Source organism: Chiroxiphia lanceolata, chromosome 1 (assembly GCF_009829145.1).
Source record: "Chiroxiphia lanceolata isolate bChiLan1 chromosome 1, bChiLan1.pri, whole genome shotgun sequence".
Classification (NCBI taxonomy): Eukaryota; Metazoa; Chordata; class Aves; order Passeriformes; family Pipridae; genus Chiroxiphia; species Chiroxiphia lanceolata.
In genome coordinates this window covers 101,670,721-101,693,764 of record NC_045637.1, presented here as the reverse complement: position 1 = coordinate 101,693,764, position 23,044 = coordinate 101,670,721, and the positions used below count along the sequence as shown (strand labels likewise).

The 23,044-nt window shown below is 38.0% G+C and overlaps 1 protein-coding gene across 4 annotated transcripts in view; it reads right to left on the bottom strand.

The window, feature by feature from the left end:
* SUGCT (succinyl-CoA:glutarate-CoA transferase) overlaps positions 1-23,044 on the bottom strand; it is a 313,990-nt gene that overhangs the window by 30,186 nt on the left and 260,760 nt on the right. The window lies entirely within an intron of this gene.

Sequence of the window (23,044 nt, the reverse complement as noted above, 5' to 3'; positions counted from 1 at the left end):
TATAATGAATAGATTAAGACCTTAACTACTACCACTAGTTTGTCCTATACAGAATTCAGATTTCTGAGTTACCTTCCTCACCAATTTCATGTCAATAAACTAATTAGAAATGTTTCATATAATCGTATTTAAGAACAGCCAGAAACTTTGAACAGTTTAAGTAATGAGCAAAAAAAAATCAGAGAGGCTACTTATTGCATTGTATAAATGAGCTGACACATTACAAGAAAAATCCATCTTGCACTAACAATAGATATTTAGATCTTCTCTTCTGAGCCTTCTACCTTTTAGAAGCTCATAGCAAATTAAAAGTATAAATTCATTAAACATCTCTATGTTGGAGGACATTAAAGAAGTAATGTTTGCCCCATTATACCTTAAACTAAAAATAAAGGTATTTTCCCAAAAGCAGGAGAAGCCAAAAGTATTAATTATGGTCCTCTCATTTAAACAAGAGACCATCTTTCTCTGATCAGACAACCCAAATGTATCCAAGAAACTACTCTGTAACATTTACAGCAAGCATCAGTGTATGCAATTTCAGTGTATGAAAAATGGATGTAACTTAGGTAACAATGCATACTGTATATGCAACCTCAATTAATCGTTTGCCTAGTAACATTTTGGAATATCAGGGAAAAAAATATTTCTCAGTTGTGCTGCTGGCTGGTTTTAGTTTGTTTTGCTTTTCCATTAGGAATCTGGTATTTGTGGTTGACAATTTTATTGCATTAATGGCAGGAAACAACATGAAAAGAATGCAGACAGAAGTGGAAAGGATTAACACAAACATTTAGACCCATTGCAGGGACATTCTAATTATGATGGTGAGTAAAGACATGTAGTGGAAAAGGCCAGGTTCAATAACTGTTCATTGAATGAGCTTCACACTTTAAATTTGAGTTTCAAGTCTAAAAAGCTGAAGACTTGCAAAACGTTAGTGAATCTTTGTTCTTTGTAGCACTGTAGCACTAGATATGGGCCCCTTCAGTTCTGCAAACTAAAAAGTACAATGGCATGAGACGACAAAAAAATTAAAGCTGTAATTTAAGTTGAATCATCATGCAGCTTCACTGAAAAGTCTGGTTATTAAAAAACACCTAGGGCTCAATCTTCAATTTAAGGTGCTTTGGCTGTTTTAAGTTGTTTGTCTTAGCAAACACAGCTTGAGTTTTTGGCACTTGCAGTTAAAGGCTGAGGCATGATGAAAATTTGGGGTCAACGTGTCATGCTTAATTTGTTGTTATAAGAAGCACAGTATATTCTGTACTAATTGCATTTACTCACTGTCATATTTACCTTCATTAAAAAGCAAGAATAAAAAGAACATTACTGTTTAGTTTTATTTGAAGATGCAATAGAATTTGCCATTTCCTGGGAAACAGAATGCATTTAAAACCCCTTATCACATAATTTATGTACAATTGGAGATGCATCTAGCTTTGTCTTATTAAATGAGGATCAGATCTAACCACCAGTGAAGTTAACAGAAGACTTCCCCTTACACTTCAGCAGGCATTGGATTAAAGCATTGTTTTTTGGTGAGTCACAATTTGCTACAGCTGTCATTTTATCAGTGTTGCAGACCTTATTTGTGAGTTTCAATGCATGTTTCTTTTTATTTTGAGCTTTGGAATTTTTCTTGTGGGCTAGGAAGGATGGCTTTTTCAGGAACTGATGTATTTATATTTTGAAGACAACTAAATGTGAAATGTATTGATCTAAATATAACGACTTCCACAGTTCAGCTGCAAAGGATAGCAGCTAAACTCTGTACAGTGACTGCACTTGGGTTCTACAAACATTTGTACAAGTGAGTAACTGTACCTATTAACTGGTCCCATAGGTTCAATGGGACTACTCACTTCATTAGTTTCTGATGTGCACGGTTGTTTGCAGCATCAAAGCCCCACTATGAAGCGGAAAGAAAACATCTCCTTGGAGGGAGCGAGCTACCAAACAGAAAATACATGAGGGGTAAGGAACAAAGAGATATTTCAAGATGAGGTACTGCACTGAGAATAGATGAGTCATGGAAAAGATGCAAAGTGATTCATTACTAACAGAAGCTTGGCCAATAAAGAATGTACAAGTATGAAACTAATGACTGTACTTTTACAATACTACCAAACTATTTGCTTTTATAAACTTAACATAGGAATAATTTTCTCCCATTGTGAAAATTTATTATGCAATTAGTTGTCACTTTAATAAACTATATGCATGGCCGTGATAATGGTTGCTCAAAATACCGAGGACTTTACAGTTTTTGTTTTAAAAAAGAAAAACACTAGGAACTTCAAGTCCTGCCAATTTTTTCTCCCTGCCAAGTCCTATTAGCATAAATGAACGGTTTATTTTAAGAAATGCCTGATAAATTACTCTACACAATCGGTAATGAGGGTACTGTCAGCAAAGGAGAATCATTTCCAAAATTTACTTGGCACAAATGAGTGGTTGACTAGCTCACAATCATGTTACGTGGCCTGAGGCCCTGTTTTATTCCATAAATCTGCCTGACCTCTTCAGGGTGAAAATTAGTGATTCCATAGAAAAGGTAGCTGGGCAAACTTGTTCTGTTGGTGCATTTTCTCCTTTTTAAGAAAAAGTAACACATTCAAACTGTTTGTAGGACTATTTCTATAGCTTCCTGGGTTTTGGCATACTGAAGCTGCAGCTTAAAATTATTGTCAAAGGTTGTATATTAAAATCACATATTTTTTATCACAAATCACAAGAAACAAAAACATAAAGACAAGAATTATACAGTTTCTTAGAAAAAAATGAGAGGCACGAGTCTCCATCATTCTTCAGTTAATCTCAACATCAGTGTATCACCTAAAAAAATCAATTCTCTTTCCTTTTCAGAATATAGTTTCAAAACTAAAGAGGAATCCCTTGGCAGATATTATTGTGTCAATTAGCAACTAAAGCCAATAATCATTCATCATCTCTTCTAAAGAATCCCTGGTAAAAGTCCCTAATACTTAATCATCATTGCTATGGAATTTATTACATCAAAGCAAGGAAAAAACCTTTCAAAGAAATAATGTAAGATAACAAGGTTTTTAAAAAAGGCCTAAGAAGTCATGTATGCTCCACTCTCCCATCACTGCAAATTACTTCCAATTGTTATTCCTTCTTTTAAAAATTCTATTGTTAATGTTTTGTCCAGACAAGTCCCAAATGATAGTTTTCTCACACTCCCTCAAAGACCACTTCACTAGTTAAAAGGTTCTTTTGTTCCAATTTTCAGAATATTTCAAATATAATTTAATCTGCACAAATCTTGTCCATCATCTGCCGAGCTAATCATATCTAACAATACATTAAATATATGGTCAAACATTCATATCCAAATACAATGTCTAACACAATACATTGTACACAGACAGTCTATATAAAGTACAGATGAAGATAAAAGGTCCCATAAGTCTTGTGAAGTTTCATAGGAAAAGAATACACAACAACCGCCTCCCAAAAGGTCTGTTGTGAACCCCACTGCTTGTCAATGCACAGCTGTGGTACTGTTAGTGAGGTGTTGCACTACCTGCCTTTTGACAATGGAACGAAGGGTCTGGAGAGCTGAGAAGTTCACCCCAAGCACAGGAGAGTGCTGTGCAGACTGGCTTCTGGAGCTGAATCAACACACTGACAGACAGATCCAGAGCACATGTTCGCCATGACATATCCAAAGGTATCCGTAACTATTATGAAATCCTGAGTTGACTAACAGTCATGGTACTTTGAGGTTTTTGTTCAATAAAGAGACTTGATCCTGAGATGACTATGCGTGACAAAACCACCCTCTAGCAAGGTTTGCAAGGCTGATTTCTCTTCTCTGGGAGAAGGATTTTAGCCATGGTAAAGTTCTCATACCAAGAAATATATGTGAGTTAAAATGCAGCCTGATATTTCAGAAAAGCTTATCTCTGCACAAGTGTGACTGTGTGAAACAGCAAGAAATTACATATTCAGAGACTCTAAAATCTCTCAAGCTTTTTCATATTAAGTTGATTCCAGGCAGCTGCCTAATGAAATGCTTCTTTTTCCAGAGTGGGGTTCTGAACACAAAACTTTACTTAACCTGTATGAAGCACATACCACACATTTTCTCAGAGCACTGAGGACCAACAAAGCAAACCTGCCAGGTCAGACACCTTCCAGGAAGAAGGCTGTGTCTCCTCTCTCAAACCTAGGATTTGACATCAGGAGGGAGAAACATTTTTCCCTTTCCCGGGTTTATTCTGATGTTGCAAAGGGATAAGCAGAAAAAATTTGAAGGCTTTAAGGGATAATTTTTTTTACTATTTTTATGAAAGACTTTATTATAAACAGCTTACAGGTACACTGTACAGGAATGGGGGTACAATCTACAGCACACCAGTGCTGCATTCTCCTGCAGCTACAGCTGTACGGTCACCAGTTCTAACTACAGAACACCTTCAGAACAGCCTGCAGAACAGTTATGCTGAAACCCAATGAATCAAGTGTGTAAGTTAATATCGCCATTGCCATGGCCATATGTATTTTTATTTTACTTTTCCTTCAAGTAAACTATGACAACTTCTGAAAGAAATGAGACTTTGAGCTTCTGTTGGCATCAAGATTACACTAACTTCTTTTTTATTATTTTCCTGTATATTGCTCATTTACTTTGATTTTGATTTGGTGTGGGTACTATCTTCAGATTTCTCTCTGCTACTAACCTCAGCCTTTAGTTTCTATTATTGGTGCAAGTGGATTTTTGATGGTTGAGGCAGACCTGTTAATCTATACAATGGTATCAAATAATTGATTTTTACTAATTCATTGCACTGTCTACTGTTTCTATTTGGCACTGTAGACTTAGTTTAGCTGTGTCAAGGTAAAAAATTACAAAGGGACACAATAGAGGGAAGGGGAAGAGATGCTGTAATGTGAAAGTTGAAAAATGCAAAGTGAGGACTACTCACCAGTACTGTTCTTATTAACAAGCTCTTCATTGCTAAATTAACTCTCCTGTTGCTCTTTGAGCATCCAGGCTAATGTGACCTATTCTGTGCTAAGTTTTTAGAAATCTGTTGCCAGGCACCCTTAGTTTTCAGACAGTCTGGTTCTCCAGACCTTGCAAAATATGCTTTCAGATATGCCCTAGCTCCTGTTACAGTCTTTGTTCACATGTCTTCCAACAAGCCTTATAACAGCTGCAGCACAAAGCTTGTCTAACCATTAGAAAAGGTTGGGGTTTTTTTGGGGGGGAGGATGTTTGTTTGTTTTGTTTTGTCTTTTCTTGTTTAGATTTCTACCAGAGCTGATATTTCATGAAGCTGTGCAGCCTCCTGTGGTCAGTCACAAGTCTGAGACCTCAGATTGCTATTTCTTTGTTCCCACTTGGGCACTGATGCTTGTTTGACAAACTGCTTGTCTCATTTCATGAAGACCTGTATCAGTAGGTCTGATCTATAGTATATTTCAGGCACACTGTAGCACTCTCTAAGCCTTCTAGGATTGCTGTTAGGTCTCCTTCAAAAAAAATCTATTTCGTATGTACAGTTCATAGGGGTAACTTCATGTGATAACTGTTCCTTCAGACGGCCATGGTTGGTAAAAAAGCTGATTTACTGTCTGCTCTTCAGGGGACTGCATGAAGCCTACCATTGGAGATGCAGTTTTTGTTCCATAAAATCATGTCTATTATATTCTGGAAGACAAGTCCTGTTGAGGGCATCTACCATAGGCAGTGATTTTATTGGGAAGTGCCTTATTTTAATATCATACTGCCAAAATTTTATGAAGAAACAAACCTGCGTACAAACCTAGAGTTTTGCCAGGTACTTTCTAGTGGATTTTGGACTAGTGCTGAAAGGTGAATTGAAAGAATTGCATTTCAGAAAGCATGGCTCGGTGTTTCCTATTTATTTCCTGCTTTTAAGTAAATGTTCTGTTCTGGGCTGCTTGGTGTGCATTAGCACTACTCCTAACCTCCTTCAAACCAAATAATTTTGTTTTAGCCACCCTACAGAGTCTTAGGAGTAGTATCTGCCCTCTGATTTTCCTCACTGTTTTAAAGACCTCTGATAATTCCAGAAAAAGAATCGCTATGGCTAATAACAATTGGACTGCTTTCATTTTGAGTGTTTTCCTAATTGCGCTGACTTTTCCAGGGTCTTGCTGACATCTCCCCAGATGACAACTAACAGAGATAACACAGTTTTTCTCAAGTTCTACATGTCTATATTCAACTTCATGTTTTGTTTATTACATAGTGGCATTGACTGTCTCTTTTGTCAGATCATTAATTTTTAATAGCTCTGTCATCAGCTTCAAGCCACATGTCTGGGAATCCTTCCCAGCTTCAATTTACATTGCAACACCTAAGATGTTGGGTGCAGGTCAAAAGCATTTAAAACAGGCAATTATCCTCCAAAAGGTGTAGTCAGTGCTGTCACATGGCTCTTGTCACAACGTGGTAAGACTCAGTCAGCCTCACAAACAGTGATGTTAAACAGATGATAGATTATACAGTCCATTGTCTATTAGTGCTGATATACATACATACAATGACATACTTAGAGGTTTTGCTAAATGAAGATCCTCAGTTTACTCCAAATTTTCCTCAGCATTAATGAGACATCTGAGTCACTCTCTGAAATTCAGTTTCAATAGATATAATAATGTCATTTCTTGTAGCGTTATCAACTTTTTGTTATTATTCTGCCATTATGAATTTTAGTCATCTCACTCTGTTTGGGCTTATTTCTGACTTCCACTTGATTTTTGTGTGTCTGGTTCTTTGAAATATGATCTTATATTTTCTGAAAAGGAGAAAGCACAGAGAGAACACTCTCTCTCCTCTATCACGCTCAAGAAATTAATGCCTTGCATATGTAACACCTCTTAATTTTCTGGTTTCTTGTCCACAGGCTGCATTTGCTCTTTGACTTCAAATATCTGCATCACGGATACCTGATTCTAATTCTCCAGATTAAAGTTACTCCTAATCAGATTGGTAGGATGAGTCTGCTGATGGCTTCATCATCCAGCTGGAGTCAACTGACAGAACAGTTCTGAAAATGAACTGAATAGCCAGCATCCTTCTTCTGCATCCTTCCGTGCAATTAATTTATCTGGCCCTATGCAAGACAGCTGGAAGAGATTTTTTTGAACTGTAATCTCTATGTCCTCTATTACCACTTTCTATATTTTCTGAGCTGCAACATACTAGGCAGAAAGTCGTGCTATGCTCTCGGCTTTTTACATATTTTTGCTGGGAACAAGACAGTTTTTTTACTGTCTGCTGTATTGTTTCACTCAGTATATACCCTGCAACACGACGTTTGCATTCCTGGCCAGTCTGTCTCTGTCCTGCTTCCCAATTTCCTTTAGTCTGACCCTGTGAGCTTGTTCTGCACTAGTAAGACTGTTTTGATCTTTTTGCTAGACAGTTCAGCTGCCCTTGCCATTTGAAGAAATTTCTGTTTTTTCCACAGCATCTCCTGTACGCTGGAATCATTTGTCACATATATGTTTCTGTGTCTTATTAAGTAATCTTTTATATCTCTAAAAGCACATGTGGATGCCAGAATATGTGACTGTAAAGGAGGCATATATTCCCCCTTCTGTTTCTTGGGTTCAGATAAAAACAGAGTCACATGCTTTCTAGGCTCACGGTATATCAAATAATTTTATCAGCTGCTACAATGTTTTAGGTATTATTATTACCAACAGTACCTTATTCAATTATCTTTTTCACCAGACGTGATAGTAGAAACGTTTTATTATACTCTTCTCATCTTTATTCACTATGCTTTATTCACTATATATTAGTTCTGTTATGCTTGAGTAAGGATTTTGTGTATGGGAATTCAGCTTGTTTAGTGAAGTTATCTCATAGATGTTCATTGCCTCATGGCTGCTTCTTTTTTCTATTTAAAGCTCTTGCTTTGTCTTTCAGTAAAGGTTTATTCTTGCTGTCTTTATTCTCGCCTAACTGACTGCTGTATCACACTGTTCTTTACTGCATAAGGGGTAATAAAACAAGAGGGCTGCATATTTTTAAAGTCCAGTGGTACTTCATTGAGAGAATTACCTGCAGAGATCTTCCAGTTGCCATTAGCATCCCAGCCACAAGCACACAACCAGCTCTTTGGTGACTTCTCCAAATCTCTTTTTCATCTTAAGATCAATGTTTCTCTCTCCCAGCTCCACGTCTTGCTCAACAAGGATAAACTTGAGGTGGCCAGGATGTAAAAATCTGATGAGGTTCTCTATACTGGTAAAGTAACAGATGACTGCACTACAGCACATGCTGCCTCACAACAACTGCTATCTTTATTCCATGGTAGCTGCCCATTCTCTCTTAAGAATGCAAGTATTCCAACAACTTATTTTAAACTAGCTGCTGGCTGAGGAAAATATTTTAATATTTATGCAAAGAACTGAAAGCTGTCATAAGACAAACTGCAGAAGAATATCGCCCCTGAAACAATAAGACACAGATTGTGGCATTCAGGACCTTGAACGCTGTGGCCAGAAACAAGGGGTGAAGCCAATGCACAATGTCACTGACTGATGACAGCCCCTAGGACAAGCAGAATAAAAGGGTTGGGGGGGAATCCCCAAAAGATCGCTTTCTTTTTCAGCTATTTATGCATGAGCTATTCTGCCTGCCCTGTAATTTCTATGACTTCTAAGCCTCCCCAGGATTATGAATACCTATTGTTGACTTAATTGGCAGAATAACAAGAAACATATGCCAAACAAACCCAGTTTCTTAACCTCTGATGATCTTGGACACATTATGACTGTAGGGGAAAGAATAATCCATTTTGTCTCTATGCACATGCCTGGACTGATGCTTTCATAGCTCAGGGAGACATTTCCAGTGTACATCAGAGAGCCAATATACAACAGAAACTTCACAGAGGCTGTCTTGTTGTCAGATGCCCATCTAATATGGCCCATGGAATATATCCATAATACTAATGCTAGACTGGAAGGGCAGAATTAAATTGATGAAACAAAAAGGTCTTTCCTGCTAGTAAATAAGTTTGGAGGGAGCTGGGTTGACAGACAGGTGGACAGAAGATAAAATGAAGACATAAATTAAGATGTTTTAAAAATAGACTAGACTAGACTAGACTAGACTAGAATAGAATAGAATAGAATGAAAGAGAATAGTTGAGTTAGAAGAGATCTGTAGAGGTCATCTAGTCCAATTGCCTCACCACTTCAGCTGGCTAGTGGAGGGCTGGATCTGCTGGTTGTGACTGTGTGGAGCTGGACTCCAGCAGACTACTGATGGGTGGAAGCCTCATTAACACATCTCTCAAGTTCCATCTTTTGTGCTTTGTTGTCATCAAATGTAGGAAACAGGGAAGTTCATGGACATATCTTCTGAATTTAGATTGCAGAAAACCATCAAGAAATGTAGGTTTCCCTGTCCACATCATATTCTGGATTTCATGGCACCCATGAGGTAGAAGAAGTTCTATTCATGGTATAGTTCTACAGCCTCCATCTTTCCCACCACCTGAGGCTCTGACATAAGAGACATCCCTGACATCAACTCTGTGAAGAACTGTAGGATAGAAATAAGTAGCACAATGTCAGGTGGAGTGCCATGAGTTTCTGCTCCAGTTTGGAACCATCAAAGTAGGAAAATATTCCAGGAGGCACAAATAGATCACAGGATGCCTATAAGCCATAAATGTAATACAGGCAAATGCATTCGTGTGTGTCAGGCAAGATAGTTCCATAGGAAAGGTATGACTTGTGCAAAACCCTGGTAAGAGCTCACCTGTACGACTGTGTACATTTCTCATTTTTCAAGTTCAAAGAAGACAAATTCCATCTGGAACGAATGCAGCGAAAGACTAAGCAGCTGATTTATGGGCATGGACAGCCTACAGAAGAAAATGGTGACTGGAAGGAGGAAAAGTGCAAGGAAAAATACGGTGAAGAACACTAAACCATTTGGGACTTCTTTCCTCGAAAACAATCTCACCATAAACAGTGTAGGAGCAAATGGCCCTTTGTGAATTGGTGAGGAAATCATGCATGCTCTTTATATCCCTGCAGAGTTCATGCTCAGGGAACCAAAGCCCTGTCTTTCATTTCTGGCATCATCACAACCAAATGAATGTATATGGTATAAATGCCCCTACTTACACGGTCTGAAGTTACATACTAATTTTGGCACCAAGGTACAAAAGAATAGCACCTCCTCAGTCTTTCAGCACTTCAAGTCTTAAATGCTAAAGGCAAAGAAGATTTGACAGGGTTTTAGCTAAGACCTGAACATCTTCCCACAAATCAAGGCAGGCAAATAACTCTTAGAAAGGTTAAAGGGACAAATTAACTCTGAAAGTTTTATTCTGTGGTTGAGGGGTGTTGTGTATCATGTATAAGCACAGCCAATGGTTGTATTTAACAGAGGAGCTGTGCAGCTTAGTTTCAGTAGGATAAGGTGATATGACAGCAATGTCAGGTTTGAGAGTCATCTTCATCAGAGAGCAAGCCCCTCAGGAGATAAGATGATCCACCAGCCCTTGGAGGTGCCTGAGGCTGTCGGGCTTTTTCAGCCGGACAGCAGCGACAAGACCAAGGGAACACTATCTTGAGGAACACTGCGTGGAGCTTGCCATCCTCATCCCCTGTGGAGCCTGAGTCAGCAGCTGTATGAAATGCGATGCAGAGATATTGTCAGGGGCCCCAGTGATTTGTAGCACCCACTGGTGCTCTGTCAGGCACAGAAAGTATTTTTGCCCCCAACACAGATCACACTGGGGGCATTTGACCACTCTCGAAAGTCCCTGAGATGACTCCAGGAAGAATAGGGCTTAGACATCTCCTAGAAGGTGTGACCAGCCTGTGGGATGAGGAAGGGGCAGGTCTTGCTCACACGCTCAAGGAATAGCCAATGACCAGCACTGGGGTCAGGAAGGAACCTGTTCCTGAGGCAGATTGGCACTGATCCTGAGGGCTTTTTTGCCTTCCTCTGCAGCATTGAGCATGACCTCAAGTCCCTTTGGGCTGGGCTGCTGCCTGCTGTGCATGCACCACAAAGATGGCCTCTTGCGCCCTGCAGTTGAGGGGAGGGAGGCTTTTTTTATCCCTCGTGGTGGACCAGCAAGTGTCCCCAGGGGTTTTTTGCTTTCCTCTGCAACACTGAACATGGCCCCTCACCAGGACTACTTTGTGCTGTTTTGGCCAGGTACTGCTGCTCATGCACCACAAAGGTGACCTCTGTGCCCCTCATCCCGGGAAAGGAAGTTTTCTAGACTGCCAGGGCAGGCCTCAAGCAGGACTCCCAGGGGTTTGCAACCACTCAGTTGAGGAGCACATCCTGCCTCGGGAAGAAGAGAATGGAATGGAATGGAATAGAATTGAATATAGTTCAGTTGGAAGGGACCTACAGTGATCATTTAGTCCCACTGCCTGACCGCTTCAGAGCTGATAAAAGTTAAAGCATGGCTTTAAGGGCACTATCCAAATATCTCTTAAACAATGACAGACACAGGGCATCAACCACCTCTCCAGGAGATCTGTTTGAGTGTTTGACTACCTTTTGGGTAAATAAAAGTTTCCTCATGTCAAGTCTGAACTTCCCCGGACAGAGGTAGATTTCAGCCATTCCCACACATTCTGGCACTGAGTACCAGAGGGAAGAGCTCAGCACCTCCCTCTCCACTTCCCCTCCTCAGGAAGCTGTAGAGACTAGTGAGCAGGAGCAGCTTCCCCCTCTCCAAACCAGACAAACTCTGTGTCCTCAGCCTCTCCTCAGAGTCCATTTCTTCCAGCCCTTCCCCAGCTTTGGTGCCCATCTCAGGACACGTTCAAGTACCTTCACACCCTTTTTAAATGACGGGGCCCAGAACTGCACACAGTACTCAAAGTGAGACTGCACCAGCACTAAGTACTAAGACCACCTCTCTTGGCTGGCTGGTGATGCTGTGTTTGATGCACCCCAGGATGTGGTTTGTCCCCTTGGCTGTCAGGGCACACACTGCTGACTCCTGCTGAGCCTCCTGCCAACCAGCACTCCCAGAGGCTCCTCTGCAGGGCTGCTCTCCTGCCACTCCTCTCCCAGTTTAGACTCGTGTCTGGAATTACTCCATCCCAGGTGCATAATTTGGCATTTGGTTGGTCTTGTTCAGTTTCATGTCACTGCTGATTACCCAATGTAATAATCAATCCAGATCCCTGTGCACAGCTAGGCCTCCTGTCCCATGGGAGAGTCAGTAGCACCTCCCAGTTTAGTATCATCACCAAACTTACTAACCGTGCATTCAACTGCATCCTCCAGATCACTGATAGAAAGACTGAACAGAACTGGCTCTAGAACTGAGCCCTCCACTGGTAACTGGTCACCTGACAGATACTGCCCTGTTCACTGCAACCCTTTGAGCCCTGCCCTTCAGCCAGTTCTTCACCCCGTGCCCATATGTTAGTCTACATAACAGAGGAAGCAACTCTCAAGGGATAATATACTTTCATGTTAAATTACTTAATTCCTTCTAATCCAAATGGACAATGTAAATGGCATAGCATATGCTGTTGTGCAGGACTTCCTTTAGTATATATATAGTAATATATATATATATACTACTATATATATAGTAATATATGTAACATAGTAATATATATATAACATAGTAGAGAGTACACTGTATATTTATATAGAGAGAGTGTATGTGCCCACATTATAGATGTCTGGGCCAAATTAAATTACTGAAGAAAAATATGCCAAAGAAACCTGGGGTCAAGATGGGGGAAATAAGATCTAACACACAAGATTAGAAAAGAAAATATTAAAAAAGTACATAAATTTAAACTTACCTACTTTTTCACACAGACAAAATAAATTTCATCATCATATAGATAACATAACCACAATACACAACATATATGGCTTAAATTCATCATTCTAGCCTATGAAATCAAAGTATAAAGGAAAGAAAAACTAATTGGATATATTTTCTTGGTTTTTTGCCAATAGATGTAATAGCATTAAAAAACATAATTTATGTCATATCCTGCATGATGAGTGGTCACACGAGAGTGTTAGGTACTCTGGCGCATGTATATTAGTAATTTGCCTTTTTTCCTATTATATAGCTCTCTTACAGCTACATAGATGTCAATCCATTCAATCAGCTTGGGTTTTATTGTAGGTTGAATGTCACCAGTGGGAGAAGACCACTTGTCAATGAACTTTATATTCATTATATCTTAAAGTTCAGGACAAAGTTGTTTTCTCTACCAGCATGTCTCAGTCATTCTATTTCACAGTTGCAGTATTTAGGAAAGACTAGACATAGAAATATGAGACCTGTGGAAGAAGCCAATGTATAATCAAAAGCTGCAGGTCTTTCAAAGGCTGTGTGAGTTGTACACCTATTACATCTGCATGCAGAAAAAACCTCTGAATTAAATATAATCACATTCCTGCCTGGATCAGTATCTTTGGGCCATAGGTATTGCTAGTTAAGTAGCTAAAAGCAGTGAGGAAGTGGGAATCAGCTACTATCCCAGTATGATGAGCAAACCGATACACAGTCCTTCCTTCCCAAAGTGGTGATTCAAATGTCCTGGTCACCAGGAGTGGGATTTCTTTCATTTTACAAGATACAGGGTTGGTAATAGTTGCACTACTCAAATATAAAACTAAATGTTGAGCTACTAATTACTCTTCCGGTAAAGACATTAAACACCAGAAGACAGAAATTTCCTAAATTATGATTGAGCTTTCAGTCTTACCTCTTGTCTTTTTAAAGAGCATCTACAAATGGATCCTCTTAATATCTCTGTGTAATTATCATTCAATACATTACAAAGTGTACCATGAATTGGAATGCTTAAATTTTGTCTTGCACATATGAGGTTTGATATTTCACAGTACATTTGATTACTGATCATTACTTCTCATTAATTAGAGTAAATTCAGAAAAATTATATGACAAAGCTCTACAATAGAGCTCCAGTCCTCAAAAAAGAATAGATCACTTTTACTGAGGACATGCTTTACTGTAAATAAGACAACATTGGTTTAATTCATTCATCCTGAGCTTAGAAATTAACCACAACTTACTAAAGCATTTATCTTCAACAGTGTGTTCACCATAAATCATCAGAGCATGTAAGTTCCCTGAATGTACTCAATATTTGAAATGTAGTTTAAAATAAATAATTATATTTTCCTGGTTTTGATATCAAAGATAATTATAATTACACATAAATACTGTCTGAAGAGGAATATGTAAAAATTCAGCATGATACCAGGGCTTAGCCTTCTTTTCACTTCAAATAATTTCCTTTATACAATACTTTGGGTAAAAAAAAGAAAAAAAGTTTATATATTAAAAATAAAATATTCAGATTTCTGAATTTTCTGAATCACCTTTCTTATAAATTATATGCACTAAAACTACCTACTAAAACTTCTCTCACTACAGTTTAATACCAAATTACCTCCATGGGTATCAAGATGGCAATGCTTTATAAGAATTTATAATATATTCATATTAAGATACAGGTGTAATATATGATTATGTTAATGAAGTATAATACATTATTATATTTCACTGGAACTGGTGCCCAGTATACTATTAACTTCCAAGAGTAAGATAAGACTTTAGACTTATAGTTTCTAAATACAATCATGATTTTTGGTTCATTTTGATCCATGGTTGCGTACACATGGGAAAAAGAATACCAACCTCTGAAAATACCTGAAACTGAGAAGTATATGCTATGCCTCACAGTATAGCAACTGACCGAAAACTTCCCACGTTAAAAAAAAAAAAAAACAAGAAAACAACAAACATTTAAAAAAAAAGTAAAACATAAATGCAAATTCATGGAAATGGTAAGAAATTGCCACGTGGACGTTGTTGGTGGATGCTGCTGCTTTGAGTGGTGAACCATCCAGCAGTGAGAATCTAATAGTCATATTAAAGTAGTAAACATGATATTGCTTGCTTTCTGAAAGTCAACTGGAAGGAAGATTCCAAGGTATCGCCACACTACATAACATTTTGAAAGGCTTAAAATAGGTCAGAATAATAACTCTTACAAGGTGAATGGCATCACAGGAAGACACTAAGGATTTTCTTTTAAATTCTGAGCTAATCCTCCAGTTTCTCTCATTTTCCTGTGGTAGTTTTCTCTACAGTGTCAGTATTACAGAAGCACTTAAAGGATAGGTTAAAGTGGTATCTTCCGATCTAACATTGCCATGCATCTATGTCAAAGTTACACTTTACCCATGTATTCTCACAACACTTTTAGAGACAATGAAAGCTAGAGCATGGTACCTAAACCTACAAGAAGCAAAAGGACACATCAGCATTTTCTGAAATTTTTTCCTCAGGAAATCTAAGCAAATACAAGGAGTACAAAAGTAAGCGATTAAACTGTGCATTCAGTTCTGAGATAAAACAACTACTAAATCATACAGTGGGGACATTGATTTGTGAGTAGTCAGGAAGTCAGGAAGTAAAAATTCCCTTTCAGGAATTACAGTGTAAGTCCTTATTCTAGCCTTTTAGGAAGGTACCAAAGGTAAATAATACCAACACAAAGATCTATGCCTCTTCTTTATCTTCTCTATACCCCTATGTATGAACAAATGTGAAAACTAGAATGTTTCAAATTACAGGACAGTTTTCATCATAGATTTACTCATGTAGGATTCTAAATCTCACAGTCAAAGCAATGCAGCTTAATTTTTTAGCACAAGAATCCTGTGATTTCTTTAGAACACTATCAAACTGCTATGAATTTATATGAGCTTGTATAAGTATGTCTGTGTTCCTGGGCTCGAATATAGCAGAGGTGTGCATGCAGTTGTGCTTTCAGTATGTGCAAATTGGACAACTGGAATTGGGTATTTGTGCATCATCAGCTTTAAAATTTTTTTTTGCCCCACATGTTTATAAATTGTACTTCCTCTCTTCACAAATGGGCCTGATTTTCTGTTCCTTGTGATGTACCTTAAAACAGCTTGCAAAGAATATTAAAAAGCTTGTTCTAATCTGCAAGCTTCTGCCTCATTTCATCTCTGCATCCCATTCAAAATCCATGAGGAACACTCCACTTACACATAAATCAAAATAAATTTTTTATTGTCCTGACACAGGTATAATCTCTAAACAACTTTAATTTAAAGCAATGAACTCACATCGAATTTTGAAATTCATTAAGTCATCAATTCCCTTTAACAGAACAATTATCTGGCTTTTATATTGGTGAACTGCTTCTACTTTCTGTTATGTTCAGTTTAGTTTAAGACAGCCAAAGAAACAGGGATTTTATGTCTTCTTAGTGGACTCTGTTCTGTATGTTAACAGACTCTGTGTCAGGAAGATTTTTGTAATCAGGTCTTGACCTAATGCCTACTGTTTCCACAGACCTTGGATTACACTTGTTTACATCTGTTCTGTCGTAATTTAAACCTTCTGCATACAGTGTTAGGATGGACAAGCTAGTTTTATTTGATGAAATTGTATGGTCAATGCCATGAAAAGGCGGACCACATGATCTAATGGCCACTGCTGACCACAAAATTGTTCAGTCTAGGTTCAGAGAAAACAGGTTAAGCTCAATCATTCTTTCCATTCATGGGAAGGCAGGGCTTGGGCCAAGACGATATGGCGGAAACACAAATGAGGATTAGTCTACTCAGTATCCTAGGGATTAAGTAAAATTGTCTAAATGTTTAAAACATATTTTTACATTTAATGAAAACAAACTCTTTTTAGCTGACAGTAGATTCCTTTTCTTATCCAATAATTATTAAAGATCATAAAGATACATGAACAATTTATGGGTGTTGAAGTAATTTGGCTGTTTTACAACACACCCGAGGCATGCAGACATATCTTTACAATCACACACCCTGAACTATGTGAGCACCTGGCTGTACTTGTTACGGAGTGAGAGTTAAGAAACTACTTTCTAAGTTATTGTTACTTAAAAAGAAAGAAGTGGCAAATACATTCAAAAAAGAAAAAAACATTGGTTTTTAGCTGAATTCTCGGACTGCCACTCTTGGTGGGAAACTAATTAGTTTATTTGGCTATTCAGTTAATACTTCAGCTTTTATTTCACTCTCCCCTATGTAACAGCAAGGTGATACTGTTAAGTTTTCATAAGAATTATGTCTAGTTTAAAGAAAATCCGAATATAGCTTAGGACACACGGAAGAAAATATAAAGAAAATATTCTTCAGTAAGTAGAAGTATAATTACTGATCAACATTCAGCAATACTTCAACCACCATTTTACTTATTATGTACAGAGCAGGAAAATGTCCCCACTTGTCCCCTGAAAAATTTTTATCTCTCCTCCTGATATGGCAGTGTCAGGTCCTGGAGAGAAAAACAACTTTGACTGCCACAGCTTAAAGACAGAGAAATGTAGGGTCTGACAAGAGAAGAGTCCAGCACAGAGGCCCTGAACACCAGTCCCAGAGAGCCATTGCCTGAGTAACAAACAACACTGTTGGTCCCTGTCAGTATTGCTACTCAGTCACTGTGAGACTGATGGAAAAGACTTCCACTATTTCTTAATTCCTCCAACAACTGAAGTCCCAGATCTAGGTAAGAGACAGCTGGCTTTTCTTCCTAAAAATATTAACTTTAAAAGTATCAACTGTGGCATTAAGACCATTTCAGGAGATACAGCAAGTTCTAAAATATAAAGAAATACTTTGGAAACGTATGACAGAGGAGCAAAAATATTAAAAGGTTTGTTGTTTATGTTTTATTTTAAAACAAATCTTAAGAAATTCCAAATTAAAATATTATTTATTAAAAAGATATACTAGCCTTTTCTACATAATCCCGAAGCTTATAACATATTCTTTGCCATTCCCACCATCTCTTTTCTGCTTTTGCAATCAGTAGGAATATACTGTTTATATATTTATTAAGGGGTTTTTTAAGTGTTTTGAGGACAGCTAGGCGAGCTGTCATACATCATTTCTGGTGAGTTCCTGTAATGGTCCTGAATTCCTCAAAATTGAAATCAGCTCTGTGAATGTAAAAGACATAAATAGTCAGCCCTGATGACTAAAAAAGGTGAATGAGGTAACAGTAATGCCGGTGAAGCTGTTTGTCTCCAATGTACCATAAATAGTGAAGTGAAATTAAAATTTTTCAATCAACATCAGTTAAGCACATGCATGCAAACAGGCGAGCACACATGCATATGAGAAAAATGCCTGATGAGAAGCAGACAGGACCAGAAGTTCAAGCAGAGGTTCTTGCAAAAAAAGTTGGGATTTTTTATGTTGTTGTTTCTGTATTGTAGGATCTCCTAGCTGCAGGAAACAATGGATTGGAGTGCAGACTTCCTTAATTTCCTGCAAACCTCCCCCATGTGGAAGTCACTCTTCCCTGCCATACATCTAGTCCTACTGAAGCTGCCCCCACTACGCTTACATTAAATGGTCAAAAAAAGATAGCATGTGTCACTAACAGCCATATCTGCTCCCTGTATTGAAATGTACTGATCAAATACATAGATATCCCAGTGTTATTTCTATAACTGATCTTTCCCATATATGAAGAAAGTAAATACAAATGCATACATAATAAATAGAAATACATATTTAAAATAACACATGGAGTTTTCCCAACAAATTCCTTCCCTTAGCAATCAAAGTATTTTTCAACTACAAACCCAGATCTGAAAAACTGCAAACAATTAGTAAGGTGAGACACAGAGAGTGATTTGTCCAAGGTTAAGGAAGAAATCTGTGGCACAGTAAGGAAGTCCTATTAGATTACTTGCCTCTTCATCTTATTTCTTAAAACCATTCTTATAAGAGATTGATGAAAATTAATCTCCATGGATCCACGACACCATTTAATGAATCATACAACAGGAAAAGCCTACCTCTGGAAAAAAATGTCTTTCCTGTTTCAGTAGTATATTTGTAATGCACAGTGACAGGAGAAGACTGGAAAAAGGGACATTTCTCCTGAGTGGGTTGATTAATTAATATAAGTTGCCTGAATTCAGTCCAAGAAATCTATGTCAAGTAGGAATCCTGTACTGCTTTTCTTAACTGAGCTTGGAGCAGTCCCCCAAACATGTTATCTCAAGAACACAGAAGGAAATCATAAGCCAGGTAAGAAGTTGGCCTTTCTGAGCAATAAAGTCATCCTTGATGCAGATCATGGGCCAAAGGACAGACATAGATGGTGTTTATCAACTCAGGAAATGGGGATGAGGAGAACATACAATATAAACATTATCACAACTAAGAATAGTTGTTTTGTCTGGAAGAGGTGTTTCACACTATTTCTACAGTTATATTGTTTCCTGTTTGATCAGAGATGATTCCGAAGTGTAGGCTTATATCCAAATCCCCAGTTCTCTATGGCTTAGAAGGGGTCAGAAATGAGGTCTAGTTCACAGAGGTTCCTGCTAGCTAATAAATTCTACAAAGGTTAGTTTGTTAGGGACAGCTGAAATCATTGTGGTTTTTTCATTTAAAAAAAAATCATATTGCAAACTGTTTTGGCTTAAAAAAAAAATTGGCAGCCTTTAAAAGCCAGCATTAGAGACTAGATAATGCAGAAGTTGGGAATATTATTATCAGAGTGTCCTAAACCATATAAATAGATGGTAATTGAAAAGGTTTGGAAAAGATCGCATCGTATCCATCAGTTTTTTTCTACATAATCAGTATGGGTTGGTACCCATCATGCTCCATATTGCCACTCAGAATATTCAGTGGCTTCCAGAAATTCACATGCTACCACACTTTGTAAAAGTCCATTACTCTTTGACAAAGTAGTTCCAGACTAACCCAGATGCTAAACCTTCTTGAAACGTTGTCCCTTCAGTTAACTGTACTGTCTCTGTGCCATCCAGCATCATCTGCAATCTGGCACTGCATAAAACATCTTTCCCCTATAATTTTTTTACCCTCAAAAGTACTTTCTGTGCTCTACATTCCCCATTTGACTAAACTATATAATTTTTCCTTCAGACCTCTATGGAAAGGGCTAAGCACAACAGAGCTGAGGAAGACATACTACATTTAATCAGAATAAGAACATAATCCAAATTGGAAAGGACTTGGGGAGGTCTCCAGTCCAAGCTCTTGCTTGGGTCAGGTCAGAGTCATGTCTGAGGTCAAAGAGGTTGTCCCTGGCTTTATATAGCAGTAACTTAGAAATGTCTAAGAACAGAGCATGCACAATCTCTTTGGGCAACCTCCTCCACTGCCTGGCTGTTGTCATGATGAAAAAGATTTTCCTGATATATGGGCTGAATCTCTCATCTCTCATCTGCCCACCACGCACTGCTGTGAAGAAGTTATTGTGTTGATAACCTTCCTGTAGGTACTGGTGGGCTGCTGAGGCTGCCTTTACCACAGTCTGTACCAGCTCCTGACCCTCCTCCAGCCTTTTCAGCTGAGGTGCTCCAGCTCTTGATTATACATTTGGCAGATGATTAAGCTGACTTCAGATATAGAGACAGAGGAGATTCATTAGTTCAGCCCTGCAATCAGATGAACCATTCCTGGGAAGAATGACTCAAGCAAGGCTCTCTCACAGTGCTGAACATTCTACATGATATGTCAAGTATATGTATATAAGTCAGTTCTAGAATAACTTCATGGAATGAATATACTGAATTATATATGTGAAACATTATCCTAATCACTGAACTGCAACAGAACCACATTTTTCTTCAAAATGTTCTCACAATCTTTTATACAGTCACTCTTAGTCAGACACAATGAACTTCCTTTTTCACATCCATTCTTGAATCTAAGATATCTTGATACTAGTAGCAGCAGTATATGCACAGACGTTTTTCATGAATACTTGAAACAAGAGATATCAAAATGCAAGGTCACTTTCTCTCCTACCATAAATATACATTTTGAAAAGAAAACTTAGTAGAAATATGGTTTTTGTAATTCAACTTTTCCCACTCCTGTTTCACCACTATCTGATGATGCACTTATCAGCACACAGTATAACCTCAGGCTGGGAATCTTAAAAACTGAAAGGGGGAAAACATACACTAGGTGAGGAAAGAACCAAATTCAATAACCATATCAAAAGATATTTAAGCAAAGGAGAAGTATAAATTACCAAGTCCAACCTTAAAAATGTAGCCTACATTAAAGTTAATGGCAAAATCCCTCAAAATTTCAAGCTGCAAGATCTACAATGGAGAATTCACACACAGATTTGAATGAACTCTTCAACTGGAGCCATGCCTGGAGAAGGACTACTGCAAATCAACATGCTAGATGCATGCTAGAGCTGAAACCTGCCAGCATGCTATCACTTAATAAGTGCATGTCACTGCACTCAAAACTTTACTTGGCAGCACAAGTCTGACCTCTGTTAAGAACCTCAAGGGTGATGTCCAATTCAATTACTAAAAGACACATTAAAATCTGACTTATATGGTTAAGAAATAAGAGTAACCTATTTTTATTTTGGGATTAGAGTCTCCCCAGTCTCTTTAAGGACAGACATTTTTAGCCTATTCAGTTTCAACATTCAAATTAATATATTAATTTTCCTTAATAAGCAAACCTGAGGCAGAAACTGAGAGCTTAGTAAAGCTGTTCTCTACCAATTCCAAGATATTAAAATATAATCGCACTGAAAAGAAACACTATTTTAAATAGTCGTTGAGAAGAAGCTTATCTACTGGAGGCCTTCTCTGCACACTCTTCCCTGTGCTCTTCAGGTACATCATTAAGCAGAATAAATCCAGGATAATTCCATTACCTACCATCAACAGCGGTCAAACCCACCTATGCACTTCAACTTTGGGACAGAGCAATGCACTGTCTTTCCAGTGATATCAATAGGTCCATTCTACTCACATTGAATGAGTGTTCTTCACCCTTCCTTCCCCTGTCTCTCCCCTCCTTATCCTCCCATGCTAGGAAGGGAAGGAATTTTACTCTTCCTGCTCAAATATCCAATAATCATTGCAGCCATCTGCTTCAATACAAGAAACTCTTCATAGAAGTCCATCTAAATGGCAAACCATTAGAGATTAAGATGATTTATTTTAGTTTAGTGCAGTGTCACTAGTTTAATAAAATAAAAAATAACTAAGGATTTGGGAAGTACTATGGCTTACCTATGTAAAAACTCACTTTCTTGCCAATACTTTCTGTCGCTGCTGACAGACATTAGAACATTCCTTTCATCTCTTTCCTCTTCTTGCAGTTTAACCTATCCCCTTAAGGAGTATTTGCTTTCTCTAAGATAGATTATACACTGTATGCAACATGAAAACCTTACACACTTCCTCTACCATCTGCAAGGCTTTTCTGTCTATTTCTTTAAAAATAATTAAATCAAAATCTCTTATTTGTCTTTTAATTTTGGATAAATAAACCAGGATTGCCTTTCTGTAAGAAAATTAAAAAAGGGATTACTATTTCCAGACGTGCATCTAAATTAGAAGCATTTTTAATACAATCAACTGAACATCCAAGTCTAGTGAGACTTGGAATGTAGAATGCAAACTGTTTTAAAGAGCAAATATGGAGCATACACATAGATGCAGAAAAACACCCCCTCTATTCATGCAGAAAACATGATCTAATATGGGATTAGTTTCTTTCAAATCATTCTTTCTGCATCTCAGTGTGATTCCAGGATGTGCAAATTAAGATAAATTTTATGGGTCATATTCTGCATAACACTACATGTGCTCAAGTCAACTGAAATTGATGACAACTGGATGCTGTGTCAGAGGGTGGAACTGGAACAGAAAATCAAATTGTAAGTTCTTATAAAAACAGACATGACATGGCGCTTTGAACGAATAGAGAAACAATTCTCAATGTGGCCTGGGAGAGAGAAAAGCATAGAGCAGCAGGAAGAGTTGACCCAATAGCTAACAGATTATCAGAGAAGGATCAATGGTCAAAACAGAGCCAACTGCAAGGATCTGAATGTTCATAATGGTTCTGGATGAATCTAACATCATTCCATAACTAACTCTAATGGAAGGAAAGCTACACCACCTCCTGATCCATTTAGAGCTTAAAAGAGGAGGG